The sequence below is a fragment of the Stegodyphus dumicola genome, chromosome 2 (genome assembly GCF_044657685.1).
Source record: "Stegodyphus dumicola isolate Sdum_Otavi_A_Nest chromosome 2, ASM4465768v1".
Classification (NCBI taxonomy): Eukaryota; Metazoa; Arthropoda; class Arachnida; order Araneae; family Eresidae; genus Stegodyphus; species Stegodyphus dumicola.
Genome location: NC_140769.1, coordinates 58,955,990 through 58,975,545, shown reverse-complemented (window position 1 = coordinate 58,975,545; position 19,556 = coordinate 58,955,990). Strand labels below are relative to the sequence as shown.

The window sequence follows — 19,556 nt, the reverse complement described above, 5'->3', positions numbered from 1 at the left end:
TCTATCCATCAGTTTTCAAGATAGTGGATCAAATATGAAAATTCCCTTAATTTTGAAGACCGATATATTTGGGTACCTTTCACGTCACGTGCCGATTGAAGTATCAGATGATATTTGCAAGTGCCTTGTGTTAGAATACAATTAGTTTAAAATATTTTTAAGAAATGGCCCAGCTGCGGTAAGATAGCTTCCCCACAAGGTGGGGTTAGGGTTGCCAGAAACTGGTACGGAAAGGCAGGGTTGCTGGGCGACAAAATTGGCGATAAGCTATAGACGGAACGAGAACATTCCGTAGCGAATTTTTACTGGATTTCCCGAGAAGGTTCTCGAAAAAAAGTCTAAAGCTATAAATACCCTGCCCGTACGCGGAGTAGCAGTGTATCTAGAAGGTATTCTGAGAGTATGTTGAGTTCAGAGATTAGCTCGAGAGGGATCTGCCGAGTTGGAAGCTGTACTTTAGTGCTTTGCCGTGAAGCTGTCTTCACCGTTGAAACCTGATAGTCTGAAGGCTTATGTTGTTAATTGTTTAAGCGTGTTTGCCGTACTTTTTCGACGACTGTAACGCGTCTTTGGAACTGTCCTGTGTAATACTGACGAATAAATTGTGTTTTGATTCTTCATCAAGTATTGTCATCAATCATTCCAAATCCTCGAACCCGTAGAACGCCACAATGTGCATTTACCTATATTTAATGAACTATCAGTCTACATTTTCGGTTTCTTTAAAAACTTAGCTCGTCGTAGGAAAAGCTTCATTAATATTGCACATTTTACTCAGCTTAGTTCCATCAGTTGTCGAAGTATAGAATATAATAGCTAATAAATGTATGAAGATTGTAGTAAACATTAACGCGTATATATTGAGTGGTTTTTATCGGTTAATTAAATGATGCAACCGTCACAGTATTATTCAGCTCTTAAAACCTTCGAAAAAGTCGTCTTCCGGCTACGAGAGCATAGACTGTTTTCCCTAAGGCGTATCTCGATATCTGGTTAGTCAAATGACAAGAAATTAGTCAATCGATTCACTCTTCAAATATTTTTCGTTTTTCTTAATGAAATTTTTCCTTACTTGTCTTTAAAAAATATATTTAACTTGTAAAATTTCATAAAAATACGCACGCTGGATATCATGAAATTAAACCTTTTTTAGCGGGAATCTAGGACCATGTTGAGTTTCTTTTCAGAACGTAAGAACCAAGTTAGAGGAGAAAATATCTTTTGCGGGAAATTCTTATTTGGCTTTTATTGCATACAAGAATAACATGTGAAATGGTGTCATTCCGAAAGTACGTATCGTTTCTTATTCTTGATCGAGCTAGTTCTAAAATAATATCAAAACCAGATTTAAACTATTGATGGTCCAATACGCATAGTCTTCAGATCTTGTCAGCTCAACCTTTCAAGTCATTAGGAGAAAAATAAAAACATTCTTGCTCTTTTCCCAAGATAAAAAGGTTTGTTATCAGAAGATTATGAACTGCTATTTTATTGATAGCATCATCTCCCTTGGCGGTTTCTTCTATAGTTGAGAATATTATATGTGGTTTTGTTAATCATTCCTTTTCTCTTGCTTTCTCACAACTCTACAAGCAACTTTGCTATTGATCTAAAATGAATCACTTTTGTGCTTCCCACTCAAATAAGAAAGATTTCATCTTGGGGCTTTTATCTTTTATTGTACTGAAGAGTTTCGTTCTCTGTACGGTGTATTGTTTATTTGTAACTTAATAGACAGATATTCGTCAATTGAAATTTATTCTTGTTTCGCTGCTGGTTCTTTTGTCTTGTAAGTTGTTCAGCGCCAGAGGTCATCATCTATTGGCTCATTGTACCAGGTGGATCATTTTAAAATGAAGCTGTTTCTTGAATTACTTCATTATATGTGTAGTACCTTCTTGAGAAAGATATTATCCATCATGATACGTCTAAACTAGTCTTTCTTTTTTTCCATTTCTACTGAAGTTTATTTTGCATATTTTTCACCGGAAAAATCGTTTTTTTGGAATATTCTTTGGAGTTACTTATAATTGCTGTTCATTTGAAAGGTTCTTTTACATTTGGTGATATTTTTAAGGTGTTTAATGTTTTTATATCTATATCTTCAGCTTACACTGTCTTTAAATTTCTCTCATATGTAAATTAGCAGCTTAAAAGTGAATTTCCCTTCTGTATTCTAAAAATGGTAATCTCTATTTTCACTGAGTCATTTCCAGAAAAATCTAATTCTGATGATGTAAATGGAACTGAAACTCAAAATTTAACCAATCGCAGATTAGCTGTACTTTGTGCACCTATCTTGTATAAATAGCTAATAACTTCGTAGTTTCTCTCTTCTAAGTAATTTACAAATGCATCTCAATATGATCAATCACTGGTGCAAGACTTAAAAAATTAAGCTCAACGTCTCTAAATGTTGTATTGTACTCTCTCGGAGATACAAAACAAGATTAAGAGTCAACACTGTTATCTATTTAGATAGAACTCTAATCCCTGTAGCTAATTCCTATAAATATTTAGGTGTTTACATAGATAAGTCTCTCAACTTCAAAGATCATATTTCTTATATCTTAAACAAAGCAAATGCAACCTACATGACAATTTATCCTATTATCGGCAAAAAAATAAAAGCTCAGTCTAAAAATAAAGAAAATGCTTTACATATATCTAATTCGACCGATCATGCTATATGCAATGTCAGGCCTGTGCAATCGCCAATAAAACTGAGCGCAAAAAACTGGAAATACTTCAAAATAAAATTCTACGTGGCATTATATGAATGCACCTTGGTACGTGAGAAACTCTCTAATTCATAACGACTTGGATATTCCATCTGTGCATAACTTTATATTCATGACAGCTCACAGCTTCTTCGAGAAGATGAGGCATAGTCAGTATAACGCAGTTAAACAAATGTTGGAATATGATCCAACCACTGAATACACTGTCAACCGCCCAAGGACAATTCATCACAATTAGTCATGGTAGTAACTTGTAAATAATGTAAATATTTTAATTTTAAAATTTACTTGAACTCTGAATGTTTTTCGCACCGACCACAGGTCATGAACTTTGCTTAATTTTCTCTGATAGAGAAATTGGACTCTGTCCCATTATTTGTGTTGCATCTTATATTAATCAAGAACCTTTTTTATTCAGGATTTTTATGTTACTTTTTCATTTTTTTAATTACTTTTATGAATTTCTACTCTATCGTATGATTCTACGAACTTTTGAACTTTTTACGGCCAATCTAGCTACTGCATACTTCTGAAGGACTTTGAACTCTTATGCCATTCACAGCTTCGAACTGTCTTCGCGCCATTTTCATGATGTCTCACTACTGCTTATCCTGCACTCTTACTAGGTATATTGCACTCACCATCTGCATTTGCCATATAATTCACTGCATCTGCCTGCATGCTTCAGTTTCATGCCATTGCTTATCACTGCACAATTTTTACGATGCACGCCTACTTTTGTAAGTATTAAGATATGTCTGCTCACGCAGCTGACGTTTTTTCGCCCACGGGTGTTGGTACTTCCCTAGTACCGTTTATTTGGAAATATCTTTGCATAGTGCACTTTAATGCGATCTACTGGCGAAAACTCTTTAGTAGTTAGTGACCAGAAAAAAGTAAGTCAAAGTTTCTCTCTCTGTCGCCTGTTCGCCTTCGTCAGCCTCTGCTAACTATTCGCCATTAATTTAAAATGTAATTGCATATCTAAAATTATACGGCGCGTTTAGCTCCCCCCTCCTAATCTCCTACAGATTATTAAGAATTCGTCATCAGAAATAAATGATGAAATGAATGAAATAATGATGACCTATCAAGCTGGTTGTACTTCTAAAATTTCATCCGATCATCCATTGCGCCATAATGTCCAACCATCTACGCAACAGTTTTTCCGGCCATGGCTAAAAGTGAATTTTTTTCACCTTCCCCCAAAAGTAGAATTTATTACACACACATATATATATACTGACTGTTATGCTGACAGCAGTGGTTATAGTACTATAAGTATGTTGGATGTGTTAACTTCGGTGACCAATTGTCATTAGGTGATATTTCATTATTAATCAGATATGTGTATCAGATATCATTAATTTATCAAAATTCTAACTACAAGCAATGCATGATTTGACAGAATGGCTTCTTCCTCTCCTTTTCTAGTGGAATAAAATGAGTTATTATCTCCTGAAGTGCTGAAACGAAATATTTTAATGCATCTTTTATTCTTCCATCACTTTTTACTTTGCCAAGAAATTTTTTATTCCATCCGTCTTACTTTTAACCATGTTCCGCTTAATTATGGTCATTTTCCTATATTTTTTCCCCTCATGGTGCTAATTGGCGTGACTGCATTATTTAGAGACTTCTAGAGAATTATGTACTACGCTTTTTTATTTATTTAAAAAAAAACGTAGAAATACGTTTCCTTAATGAACATTTAAAAGGAAGATAAAAAAAAAGTCAGTCTTATCATATCTAACCTTTTAATTAAATTATTATTTCAACCCTTAGAGAAGTCTGCAGTAGTGATCAAACCGCATAAACTATTCTTTTAGATGTGCTGAGACAGCTTTTGTTAAAATATAGTATAGAAGCCTATTTTCTCAGGTGAAAAGAATATTAACATGAAATACATTGAGTATGATAAAAAAAAAAAACTCTTATGATCTGCTTGAAACACCATACAAAATTATTACTTTTATTTTTATTATTAAATTTAACAGAAATAAACTTGGGTTTATCTAGCTAAGCGTGTTTCTTTTGAGCATATCTGAATAAGCATGTTTATTATTGCAAGTATTTTCTTTAACGATATTCTCAGTCTTGGAGACAAACTTATAGTTTCGTTTGCATTCACAACTATTTTGATTACTTCCAACTACGCTACTATTCAAACCTGGCTATCATATAGCTAAGTCCTTGCTCATACTGTAAAGACATTAGGATTTTTGGAAGCAGAAAAGATGAAAATTTAGCAATCGCCTTTGCCGGGAATCGAACCATGGACCTCTGAAATACCGGCCCATGGTGCTACCGTTACACCACGAAGGCACGCTACGAAAGTGGGAGAAATACCTTATATACTCCCCTTTTTAAAGGGCGACTAGGGTTTTAGGGGACCTAGTCGCCAAATTCTGGGTGCGGAGAATCATCATCCACAACCCTTTTAGTTCGGGTACCACTTGTAGAGTCATTAGGTTAATTTGGAAGCAGAAAAGATGAAAAATTAGCAATCGCCTTCGCCAGGAATCGAACCACGGGCCTCTGGAATACCGGCCTAGCGTGCTACCGTTACACCACGAAGGCACGCTAGGGAAGTGGGAGAAATACCTTATAATATGATAAAATGTTTTTGATCGAAAGGAAACTGGTAAAGAGCATCCAAAAATTTGAAAATTTCTATGAAATATTTCTGATTTCTATCAGCCCCATCATTAACCTAGGAACAAATCGCTGAATGCTGTAGTTTGATTCTGGTTTAAATTCCGTCGAACGAGTTGCCTGAAAGTTTTCGTGATTTTCCTAGAACAAGCCAGTTTTCCTTATAAAGTCCTTTAAGAAGGCATTCATTCCCTTAGCAAATGGCCTTCAAGTGCATTGCCTTAATTTATATAATCCTAATCCTAATCCTAATCCATCCCATTTAAAGCAGTGCCAATTTTAAATTTATAATTCCATTGCCAGCGTTTGCACAAGCAGAGAAAATTTCTCTACAATCCCTTAAACTGAAATATGTCTAGCATCTCTACGATTTGATTTAAATATTCTCTAGGGAGTTATTGTCTGACGTCATAGAAATGTGCTTTAATTCATAGCTGTGAGTTTGCGATGAGACAAGGAATCTCAAAATAAAAAAGTCTTAAGTTCATCAAACCAAAAAAGGCCAAGAAAAGCTAGAAGTGCAAAAGAAAATAGTTGATAATGTTTTCAATATTAAGAGGCTTATGCACCAAGAATCGTTAAGACTCGCTTACTCCAGGTGAGATTGATAGACTTATAAATATCTGAAACAATTAATAGACTGTGTTTATTGAATGAGACTTACCAATGCAATGATGAGATATTTGGTCGCTTCATAACGATCAGAAATCAAGTCACCCGAAAAAGCAAAGATTTTTACTAGTAACCAAAGTTGCCGTGATTCACAATACTTCTGTTCGCTTGGTATTATAGAACAAACCTTGCCATCGGCACATAAATGAAGAATGGGACTAATTTGAAAAGACAGAAAACCTGACTTTATTGAGATAAATTTCCAAAATTTGACTGATTTTGATTCATAGATTCCTTTTTTATTAACCTAATATTTTGGGAAGCATTTGCTAGGCTCAGTAATAAAAATCAGTTCCCTTGTTCTCGTAGATATTACCAAGATTACAGTGATTACTAAAATCTTCACGGTGGAATTTAAGCTTGGTGTGACCATTAAGTTAAAATTTTAAAATTCTATTCAAAATTGACACGTGTAATAACTCAAATAATATAGAGTGGGACAAAAAGAAAACTCACTATTTTTTAAATGGCAACACGATAAATACAAAGAACTCATTTTTTATTTACAATTTAATGTAGACCGTTGTTGGGAAAAACTTTTGCCAACTTTAAATATTCTGAAAACGCCATGTTTCAAATGTCTTCCTCCTTGATGCGCACATGATGGAATCAATTCACGAAACTTCGCATAACATTTCGCAGCATTTCTCTCGGTATGATACCTACCTTACATTGACTGATGGTTCAGGTTTCGAAAAGGAATGTGTTTTGTCAACGTAAACTATTAATTTTAAGTAAGCCCATAAGAAGGAATCACAAACCTCAAGTGACCGGGCAACTTAAACGATATCTTTAACGGAAATTAAACATCCCGGGAATATCCTCCTTAACACTTTAATCCTTAGCATTGGCAGGGGATTTCAACAACACTGTAAAAAAAACCTCGAAGTTTACAGACAAAAGTCTTGTATAGTTACAGAAATGCGAACAATTACGAAGGAAATACCTGTAACGAACACAGAACCAAACGAAACTGTAAACTCTACAGGAAGTTTTCAAGAAGTTTTGCTTGGATTTTGTCCGTAGCGTGTGATCACGTGGCTTAAAACGGCTGAGAGAGAAGAACCAATCAGGAAGAAGGTGGAAAAACAGCGTCTTAGCGGGAGAGTTCAACGATAGTCGCCATGTTAGCCATTATTTTTGCTATGGTCGAGGTAAGTTCGAAATAGTGTTTGACGTGTACTTTATTAATTTTATGTAATGTATTTGTTATGTTCTTTACACTATCTATAATTAAATTCTTTTAATGTTTAGCTTATAATTCTAATGCTCCTAAATAAACCTGTATTGAATTATTGTTAGAGTTCAAATCACAGAGCTTGTGTTCCATTTAGTAAAATAACAACTTTTATTCGTTACATCTGCAGGTGTCTGCAGTTAAACTGCTCATATTTATAAACAGAAACAAATTTGTTAATATGTTAGTTTAAAAACAAATAAGCTTAATATTAATGTTCTATCTATAGTCTAATAATTTCTCATGTTAAATATTTATGTATCTTTTAAAACATATCGCGTTAGAATATTCATATTTTTCATTTTGTTGACAGATGTAACATTATTATTCCATACATGTTATCATTAAACCCAGCGTGAACTGCTTTAGAATATTTTTCAGAGCATTATTACACTATGTATGTTATTATTAATCTCAACGAAAAAGAAAAAATAAATGTAATATATTTAAAAAATTAGGCAAAATAACTTAACATATATTAAAAATGGAATATCATTTCATTAATACATGCGATAAGTTCGCCTTAAAAGATTATATAGTCGGATAGTAATTACATATTTGTAAAAGTATTCAATGTATATTATTTTTTGTGTTAAAGATAGTTTTAATACAGGACAGTCTTTACCAACTTATAAAGCATCTATTAAGTTACATTATAACCAACATTTACAAAAGGCAATCGAAATGCCGTGACTTTGACATATTTTTAACTATGATGTAACATATTAGGAACATTAAAGAAAAAAAATTCTATTTTTTCCTTTATGCTTGTTGAAAAGTAAAATATTAATAAAATGGTACAACAGTCATTCTAGTACTTACAATGTAAATTTACATATAAATTTACTATAAATTTTGGTGCAAAGTTCATTATAAAATGCATTTGCTAATATTTAATAGTTATAGTATTCAATATCAAATCATGGAAATATTAGTAATGATACGTCAGTTGCATATATTAATTTCAATACTCAGCTCAATGCCAAATTTCTTCTATATCTGAGATAACATGTATTTTTTGAGAATAATTCTTTTGTGTCATCTTTTCATTTAAAAATCTCTTTGAGATATATTTTAATGTGAATTATTTTCAAAATTATCCTCATTAGAATGAATGTTGTTCTCTTTATTATGTTTGAAACTGCCGTTACGCTAAAAAATATATTCAGAAAACTATTTATTGCTGAATGTTTAAAATAAGTTCTACTGCTCCTTTTTGACAAAGAGTATCCATTTGAATTGCAGTTGTTTTTAATTAATCGTTAGTTGTATTTTTAAGAACTACTTGATAAAATTCAACAAATTAGTTCAATCTATGAGTTCATCTGAAAAACCTAAAATTTTTATTCCAATTCTGTCATGTGTATATATTTCAAGAATGAAAAAGAATTACAAATTCACTATCCAACAATACTGAGTAATATGTTGTTGATATAGTCAAACTTAAAATGACCCATTTTAAAACCAGATTAAATAAATCATCGCGTATTTTCGGTCATCGAATTTCTTTGGCGTTAAAAGTGTCATAGATTTAGTAAATCCAAGGGTCAAGGTAAGCTCAAATATTTTTTTTCATAGTTCATATTTGCTAAGTTATAAATTTTGCTGATGCAAAAGTTATGTAACTTATGCAAACATATGCTTAGAGTATTTGAACTAGTGTTGAAAAATCACTGGAATTTAAAATGTAATTGACAGTATGCCTTAAAGCTTGTTTTGGTAAAAGCATATTTATGGGTGCCCCTTGGCAAAATTTGGCGATTTTTGGCAGTACATGGATACCGAGTTTGTGCAATTCTTTGACCATGTTATTTTGGCTTGTGTAGCGACGATTTGTGTGCCAAAAACCGCCGCTACACGAAGACAAGAGATTGCACATACTCGGTATCCATGTACACATCGACCTATTTTCACTTAAAAAAAATCTGTGAATTGTACAAACTTGGCATCGCGCACTCCCTTGACTTTATCCATGTACACATCGACCTATTTTCACTTAAGAAAACATCAGAGAATTGCACAAACTTGCGCTCCCTTGATAATACAGGGAGCACCCTTCAATATACTCTAACTGCTGTTTTTCATAAATTAAAACATTTTAGGCATTTAAGATATCTTCCTGTAAGTTACAACTAAATGAATGACTCTTAAGCATAAAAATTTCAAATTTTTATGCTTAAGAGTAGAAGGAGTTATACACTTTTTAAATAACAGTGTCAGAAAAATATACTTTTTAAAATATGTAAACCATTGTTTGAAGTACAGAAAAACCTTCCTTAGCAACTATACCTCTTTAAGTGTCTATGTCAAGTATTCTGGTGATACAAACATTGATATTAATTATCACTGAGAATCATGCTTTGTGAAGTAACCACCTCCATTAAATATCAAAATTGTACAAAATTATGGAAGGTTATAGAGTGGTTTTACTGTATACTTAAAGTATATCATATCACTGTTAGATATTGATGATGTAAAAGATATTATCTAATCATAAATATTTTAAGCATTAAATAGCTTAGTGTAAGTCAATAAGTTTTCAGATTCTGACTTTGTACCCTGTCTTTCACTATGTAATATTTTTCTAGCAACTGTGTTTAGTACCAGTAAGTAAGTTTCTGTCTTAAATACCACTTAATGTAATCAGGTATCATCTGTTCTGTCTGTAAAACTTAATCGTAATAAGTGAACAAATGAATATCTGTAAAACTAAAGATGACACTCTATGTAAAAAATACAAGTATTAAAATGTCTATGAGAGGAACATTTAAAATATTAAATCCACGATCAATTTTTGCGACATCTAAGATAGAAAATACCCAAACTGACTAGTTAATTCAGAGGATGAATGCATGTAACATCATTGTTCATGTGTTTGTTAATTGTGTAAGTATTGAAGTTCGTGCATTAATTGTTGATAACTATATTATTGGCCTTATATATATATACTTGCATTTCAAAATTTTGTATATTTTGCCAGTGAGCTAAGTATTAAATGCTGTTACGTATAAGTTCATATTATGTGGAAAAGTAGTTTTTGATCTAACACTTTCTGAGAATTTTTTAATGTTGATCATCAAGCTTAAAGCATACGGCTGAAATTACCAGTATTAACTATAATTTAATTATTCTCCTGTTTCAGCGTTTCTCAAACTTTTTTCGAATAGAGATTATGTGAATTATCATAATTTGTGAATCACCTTGCTGCTGTTCCCTTCGAAAGCAATTTTTTAGCATATATTACTACTAGTACACTTATATTTTTAATATATAATTAAAATCCGTTATATTTCATAATTAAGTTCATTGAAGAAAAGTTATATTTCTAATATTTCAAGATTATTAATGAGAAGGATGATTTGTAATTCTTGCATGGCTCTTCTATATTTGGATATATGATGGTAAGACCACAGTCTTAGTGGATATATGATAGTATATTTGGATATATGGTGGTAAGTACCACAGTTATAGTGCTTTAAATCCATCTTTTACTGCTAAGACAGTGGGAAGTCTGTAAGTAGGGTAACCAATAATAAATTTCATAAAATGTCTATCTTACGAGAAAAGGTGATAGATGATTGTCATATGTAACTTTTTAAACTCTGAGATTTTTCAACTAAATTTTTTTGTCTCCTTTGGAAACTTCGGAGGACCATGAGGGCAAGCTGTATGATCCACAGATTGAGAAGTGCTACCTTAATACATTTCAATTTCTAGAGAAATTAATCTTAAAAAAAATCTGATCATTATTAAAACTACTTTACAGATTTATTTTATATTACAAATAAATATAGTAAATATCTAATAAACCTCAAATTATTTTCTGCAAAATGAATTATTTAAATTTGTACTGTTTTTGCTTCAAAAATGGATGATACATGCAATTTATGATTTCATGAAAGGACCAAAAGGAATCTTGTTTGCAATTTAATTATTTAATTTAAAAAAAGATTTATATCATTTGGAATATGTGCAAGTGCATGCAATTATTATGAAGAGATTCTAAATTAAAATGTCACATAACAAATTTAGAATATGTTATGTACTTCTAACGAATGTGATTTTTTCTTTATTTAGGAGCCATGCTTTGAATCCTAAGAAGAAGAGGACTGCACCTTCACAACTATGAATAATTAAAAATAACTATAATATAAATTTTACCTATTTTTTTATTTTATTTTCCTTTTGGATAGTTTTCAAATAAAAATAAACCTATTTTTGTTTCTATATTCTGTGTATTGGAATAAAGAGTTCCCCCCCCCAGTGTTCACTGATATGCATGTAAAAGAATTGTGTGCAAAATTAAATCAATTTTTGTTTGTCACATTCATTTTTCACAGTATGTACAATTTTCAAGATCTACAATAGAAGATACATTGTAGCATTTGGATAAGTCATTTTTTTTTCTGTGTATTTTAAATAAAAGATCTGTTTTTGTATATATCAACATTTTCCATACCTTTTTCTTATTTAATTTATAAAAACGTTAAAATATTATGAAATCAAAATAAGTGTATATCTATTTTTCAAGTTGGGTAAGGAGGAGAGGCATGATCTAGCAAAGGTAAAATAATTGAGAACCACTAATATATGGTATTAAAAGTATTTTCATTTCTGCATTAAATTGCTTTAACCAAATAGATCTTTTATATTATCTTTAATAGTTTTTGTCAACTAAATCTAATCTTGCAAGATGTAGTTATGCATAACGAAATTCATTATTATGAATTATATTGACTGTTAATTATAGATCTTAACGCTAGCTGTATATGTTAGGAGTGAAATGCATTGCAATATCCAATATTTTCAAAATATGATATTTTTTGAAATAAAATATATGATTATGGAATATTACGTTACAATGAAATGGTTCCTTATGTAACCTGTATGTTACACTAAAAGGCTTCATCGAATACTTGTAAAGTAATGAGCAAATACTAAGTTAATATCTTGTGTGAATGAATATTATCTTACAGAATTTTTTATTCCATAAAAATCTATCTAAAAATATAATTTTGTTGAATGAAGATTTAAACATTTTTCCCGAAGATTTAAAAAGTCGTTTGAAATAATGATAACAAAAACATTAATCTTAACCATTTGATAAATGAATAGAAAATTTTGAGAACAATTAAATCATCCACAGGAATTTTGAAATAATCATCGTATTTTTGACATCAGTTAAAGAAAGAAAATCTGAGTCATTTTGATTATAGTGATAAATTAGTTCCATTAATAGTAGGATAGAAAATTAAAATTTTAAGGAGCCATTATGCATTATCAATTTTTCATTAAAAAATTTTTAGTTTATTACTACTATCATATCAATTATTAATGCTGAATTCTTTATCTTCAGTTTTTACATTCTTTTCTTAATTTTCTAGGCATAGCAGAGAAAAATATAATTATAGGATCAAGGCATTTCCAAATACATTATATTTTCTTCCTTAAATTTTTAAGATCATTCTATATTCATCATGTATTATAGACACAGTATCAGGGGATTCTGTTCAATTTTTCAGTTAGAATTTGGGACGAAGTTGTGAAGTCATACCTACATTAAATGCTTGAATTGCTTATTTGAAATATGACAAAGCAAGAGAGGGCCATCTGTCCAAGGAAAGGAATATTTTAAGGAAAACTTCATGTTACACAAACATTTACACAGGCAGCCCATTCTCTAGGATTTAAATCTAGAGCCAAATGCTAGTGTTCAGCTTACTGTCTGGCTGCCTGTAGGCAATAAATGTTTTAGTAGAAGGAATACTTGAAAAATTAAATTTAGGACTAACTAATTCTTCAATTTTGTATTCAATGAGAAGAATGTAATTTATTAATAAAGTTTTAAATCTGGGAAAATACCTGTACAACTGTCCGATTAATTAATCTATTATTTCAATTAATGGTCAGTAGCAGAAGAGATTAAAAAGCATTTATGCCTAAAAGAATTATATGTTGTAATTAAAATGAATAATGCAATTAAGCATGAAAATAATTTTGGATAGCTTGTGATAACTGAATTTAAGTTCATTGTTGAGTTACATAAGTAATTTTTTTTAGAATTTGAAAAAATATTTAGAATTGTTTATTGAAACAATTTCATTAAAATATTTTTTACTGTAATCATATCCAATTGCAGTCTCTTTAGATTACACTGTTGGGTATAAGGAGAATGATTTGGTTTAGTTTACTTAAGTATGGCAAAGCACACTAGGACTATCTGCCTTTGTGGAGGACTTTCGAAGGGAAACTGACTTATATACATGTTACACATGGAGAAAACCATGAAAATACCCATACAACCAGCCCATTCGCGGGATTTGAACATCGGACCGAACTACCAGTGTTCAGCTGGGGAATTCTAGAACATTACTAATTTATTGGCAAAAAACCATTAAGTCTAATACACAAGTTTTTTTTCCAGCTATTTCGTGATGCATATGTAACTTTGAGATGTCTTAAAATTCAATAAAGGAAAGTAATGCAGATGTAAGAAAAACATAAAATTTGAGCTTCTTTTTAACATTGGGAATATTTTGAAAGAAAATGTTGTATATCTTTTAGAAAATCTAAGGTATTTTTCCTTAAAAAAAACTTAATATTTAAAGTTACATAACTTCCCTTTCCCCACAAATAAATATATGCAGCATATTTTGTTACAAGCAGTAGCTGTAGACATTTCACATAAAACATATGTTCTACATGTGTAATTATTTATAGTAATATTACAATCAAAATATTTAATATTTGAGAATACATCTATTTTGTATAAGACAAATATGTTCTATATGCATAATTATTTGGAAGAACTTTTAAGTAAATTATCTGCAACTTTTACATATATATCCTTTAAAATTTCACATGAAAATACATGTTCTTACATAATCACTTGCAATAACCTTACAAGCAGAACACTATTAATCTACAAATATTCCCTTTAGTAATTCACATTCAAAAATTACGATCTACTTACACTATTATTTCCTGTAATCTTTACAGATGTTTACATTGGTAAATCACATATGAAAAACATGTTATACTTACACGATAATTTCCTGTAACATTACAGATCTTTGATCTGTAACCTTTACAGGCATATGCTTCGGTAATCAACATACAAAAACTTTGTTATGCCTACAGAATAACTTCCTGTAACATTACATGTCAAACATCTGTAACCATTACAGGTATAATCTCTGTAAAGTTACTAAGAAAATTCCTGTTTTGATTACTCAAATAATCCATGGCATCCCAGTTTCCACAACTTTTCTTAGTAACTTTACAGATTTTTTTTACAGTGAAAATGGGGTAAACTTCATTTAGGTTTGTTAAATACGTACGCCCTTTACGAAATTTTGTAGTATTGCAGTGCATCATTCTGCATTCGCTGTTTCTCTGTCTGATCATCTTAGTCAAAGAAATACGGATCAGTCAATTCCAAACTTTGACATTCCACACTACACTGTAATCTATTGTGAGTATAATGAACGAATATGAAATTGTACGAAGTATAGCTGATCAACTCCAGCAATGCGTGGACCGAGGAGCATGACATTTGCAAGAATTTTCAGAATTTAATACCGGCGTAATTTTCGTTCCAAATACTGGCTCACCAAGAACTGCAAAGCTGCAACCTGAACAATGATATGTTCTTTGCATTTACCGTGTTATTTTATTTCAAAAACCGTCAGGTATTTCTCCCCCAACCTGCTTTTAATTAACACAATTACTTAAAATAAATAAAAATACGTACATGGTTGGTAAAATTTTATGGATATAATATTTTAAAATTTACACAATTTCTTGAAAACAATGAAACGGTGAGATCCTTGAAGCGGAAGACGGGAAAGCTAGATTTGAATTATATATACCGCAATGAAAAATGCACCGGATTAGGTATGCAGTTTTTAAAAATATTTTAGCAGTGGTACAGAGTTGCTGTTTCCTTTATTTAGCATTAAATTATATTCGTCGTTTGTCATGAATCTATTGAAAGAAATTTGAATGTCAAGAAATCTAAAATACGCAGATTACCTACTACTAGCGTGAAAAGAAATTTTTTTCTTACGTGCATTTTTTCATTTCAAAATTCAGTGATTATTGAAGCGTTAACCTGTCTTTTTAAGTATCTTTAGTATTTTTAATGGAAAGTATATACTTAATTTTTGTATTAATTAGGATATAGATTATGAATAAGAAATGAAATTAATCTCAGACAGCCATTTAGAGACGGTTTCTATGCATTTCCAGGTGAATAAAAAATTGCTTTCATGAAAGAAATCCTTATTAAATGTAATGTTCTCTGTGATATTATAGTCAGATATCCTTTGCGTGCATGCCGTATTAAAATTAAGTCGTTGGAATATTTGTAATAGCAACTTTTCGATTTAATCGGGAAGTAGAAAGATTTTTTTTCCGTGATGTTTGCGTATGTATCTTGCATAACTCAAACATGAGTAGCCGTAGTAACATGTAGTTGTACACCTCCCTATCTGGCTGCAATTGATTGAACCAAACGTATACAAATATAATATATTCCTACTCTGTTACCCGGCTGGGTGAACTCAGTGTTTTTATTCTTATATTTTGGTACATTGTTGCACTTTTTTGCTTTAAAAGTGATTGAATTATGCTGTTCTTATGTTCCGGGTAAGGTTTTTATGCCTTTAGTTTATTTGCATGCAATAGTTATACAGTTATCAAGAATTTAAAAGTTTAAGTGACGCAAGACCTAACGAGGCACCATTTGTTTATATTTGAAACTCTCAATAGAATAGTGAATTAAGTCAGTTGGTACACTAACTTCAGCGTCGTTTTGCCTAGTGGGACTAAAAGTTTACTTTCAATTTTGTGCTCCGAAAATTTTTCCGCTTGCGCGCTGACCGAATTGCTTTTTTTTTTTTTTTTTTTTTCGTAGGAACTCTAATTTTAACTATAAAGATTGTTTTTTAACTATATTTGGGGATTTAAATTTTCTATATTTTACAAGTTTTATGAGCTTTTATATATTTCTGCATTGCCGCGAAGTGAGAACCGAACTGTTTGAATGCGTAATATATCTCTAATGAAATTCGAGGAAATAAGTAAAAATGAAGTGCAGCAAGAAATGTGTGTAAATTTAATAGACCGTACGAGGAAGTCCTGTGGTGTTGTTCACATCAGATATTTTGTATTGGGACTGAGATTTTTTTTCCCTATGTAGTTAATTTGTTATTATAAAAATGTCAGCGTTCATAATATTTTTATTAATTTATCAGAAGTGTGAAACTTTCAAATCAATAACAGCATAAAGGATACACTGAGGCATTTCAATGATTCGCAATTCAGTAAACTTAACATATGTCTTCACATACTTCATAAATAGAAGATCTTTTCAAATGTATTCTCCCCCTCTTTCAATTTAGACATGAACATGCCCCTCAATCCAGAATAAAATATCTTGTTATTTTATGTACATGACTTGAGCACTGTAAAAACCAGAAATGTTTTCAAAGGGGTATAAATAAGTAAATAAATACGCGCCGAACAAAGTCGTTTGTTTCTTAAATATCTCTGTGTTATAGGGCTTAATATTAACCAAATGCTCACGCATATACAAGAAATATCAACCCAAGGTATTTTATGCATATTAAAACTCACGGAAGTAACAAACACAATAACATACGGTTATAAACTTAATATAAAATGGCAGCAAAGGAGGGAAGCAGGTTGAGGTTACGTGTCTAAACTTCGAGATGTAACCTCTGAGAAAATATTTTTTTCCTCAGACAAACATGTGTTCTATTCGCACTGAAAACTGCACTCTGTTAAAGCATTAAGAACGTCGGCGGTTAAAGGGAGAAGGTTAGCAGGAGAACTGGAACTTTTACTCACCGAAAAACACACAGAGGTCGAAATAATGCGTGATTGGCTATGAGTGATTTAGAGTAATAGAGCATAGGACACGCGTTCTCATTTGCTAATAGTTAGTTGTTCTTTCAACGCTCTTCAAGAGTTAACTGTTCAGTATAAAATTTTGCCCATTTGTAAAATTTTAACTCAAAGGTCATTATGAGTTAAAAACTACGCTGAAATACATTAAGGCTGTCGATTAATGTTTTGCGGAATTGAGATAATATGGAAAAAGAATGCCGCAATAAATTTCTACACTACTAGTCATTAATTTTTCATAACAGAAAGCTAAATGAAAAATTCTAAAAGATACCTCATATTATTGCATTTAATATTGAAATAGATTGTGTATAGACTTTTAATAAAAAATAGCGATACCATAAAATGATATAAATAATTTTAATATTTAATACTGTTACGTTATTTTCTTCCTTCACGTTCGTACGGGGTTCGTGTGGATTTGAAGTGAATAACGACGACACTTGATGAAGTATCGAAACACAATTTATTTACCAATATTCTCAGGACAGCTCCAAAATCACTTTTTCAGTCGTCGAACTGTTATAAACACGCTGACACGTTCAGCGACACAGCCTTCACACTATCAGGCAATAACGGTGGAGAGAGCTTCACCGCAAAGCACCAGAGTACAGCTTCCGACTCTGTTTGGTCGTTCTCTGAACTCCACGTACTCTCGAGACTCTCCACGTGATGCACTCGACGATACACAAGAGTACAGCTCTCGACTCAGCACAGTCTAAGACAAAACTCGACGATGCACTAATTCGGGATGCACTAAAAGACTCTCTCGATGCACTCGACGACCAACTCGGCACTAGACTTCGAGACACTCGCTCAATGACTATCAGCTCGCTAGACAAGGCAACACACACTAACTGACTACGGACGAGCGGTGTTTATATAGCTTTCGGCTTGTGTTTGGGAACATTCTGGGCTAAACCGGTAAGAATTCGTTCCAGAAGGTTCTCCAACCGTCCATGGTATATCGCCAGTTTTGTAGCCAAATGCCGCGAAATGGGCGATTTCTCGCCAAATATGGGCACCCTCCTTTGCCATTTTATGGCAACCCTAAAACTGCTTTGCGGGGAAGCCATCTTACCGCGCCTGTACATTTCGTAACAATACATTTCAGCATTAACATTTTCAGTTGTAAAGGGCATGTTAATACAATTTTGGAACAATTTCGATAAAGGATACAAAAAAAAAATTGTTTAAATAAAAAAAATTTTTAGCAACATTACTGAGAACTAACTTTACATTTCCTTCAAAATGCCGCATGTAAACAATCTGTAAATGGAAGTATAATGCTTTCGTGATTCACAAAAAGGAATATTCTTAATCTGCAGTTCAGAAACATTGAGAAACGCTTGGCATAAATATTTCTAAATGCAAAATAAGCAAAATTATTAATTATGAAAGGAAAAATTGTCAATTAGTAATGTTACATAGAAGAAAGACTCCAAATAAATATCCAAAAAAAGGTACGTAACTCTTTCTATGACGTTCTAAACTGTAGTCGTAACAACAGAAAAGCAATCGGCGTAGAAAGGAATTGCAGTTTATTTTAAATACATCTGTAACAATAATAAATAACCCATACTAAAAAAGGATATACCGCCTTTTTGAAGCGGTATATATTTTTTGTGTTTTTTTACACAAAAGAATAGAATGCTCACCGGCATTTTTTTGAGGCATGTCTCTCGACTTAGAAATTCTTGTGCAATTCTGTATGAACACTATTTAGGAGATAAATGGAAATAAATTGTGATCTTTTATAAAACATGAGTTTAGCTAAATGGTGTCTATTATTATTGAAAATGAAAGGAAAATTATGCACAACCCTTCCTCGCAGTGCAAAAAAAAAAAAAAAAAAAAAAAAAAAATGTTTCAAGAAAGAGAATATGATTGTCGCAGGTTTGTGTTACGATGGAAAATTAAAAATAAGAAACTGTAAAATAAAAGTTAATATCAACTAACTCACCATATTGCCAAAAAAATATTTTTCTTTCGGGTCCATTTCTTCATGCCAATGCCGGTGACTTTCAGAGCACAAAAATTGAATTAAGACAAAATCGCTCTTTATATTTCTGAAAGCACCGCTGCATTCTTCTGGGGGCGATGAAGAGTTCTAATGGTATTGAGGTAAGTTATGCAAAGTTTTCCCCAATTGAGGTTATTTTAATAGCACGATAAAATGTACGCTGATACCAGCATATACACAAGTATACTTTTATAACTTAATCCTGCGAGATCTCTTTACATTTCACCTATTATGCCTCTGGCCAGCTGAAAAACGATTTTTCTAAGCGTAAACCTAAGATGATTGATGGACTCTTGAA

The 19,556-nt window shown here is 31.7% G+C and overlaps 1 protein-coding gene and 1 long non-coding RNA gene across 4 annotated transcripts in view; both read left to right on the top strand.

Annotated features, from left to right (window-relative positions):
* LOC118193369 (band 4.1-like protein 4A) overlaps positions 1–19,556 on the top strand; it is a 254,951-nt gene that overhangs the window by 128,735 nt on the left and 106,660 nt on the right. The gene's annotated exons all lie outside the window — the stretch shown is intronic.
* LOC146998454 (uncharacterized) lies at positions 7,128–11,752 on the top strand. The gene is made up of 2 exons (XR_015039306.1): positions 7,128–7,222; positions 11,383–11,752. It is a non-coding gene; the product is annotated as an uncharacterized LOC146998454 (long non-coding RNA).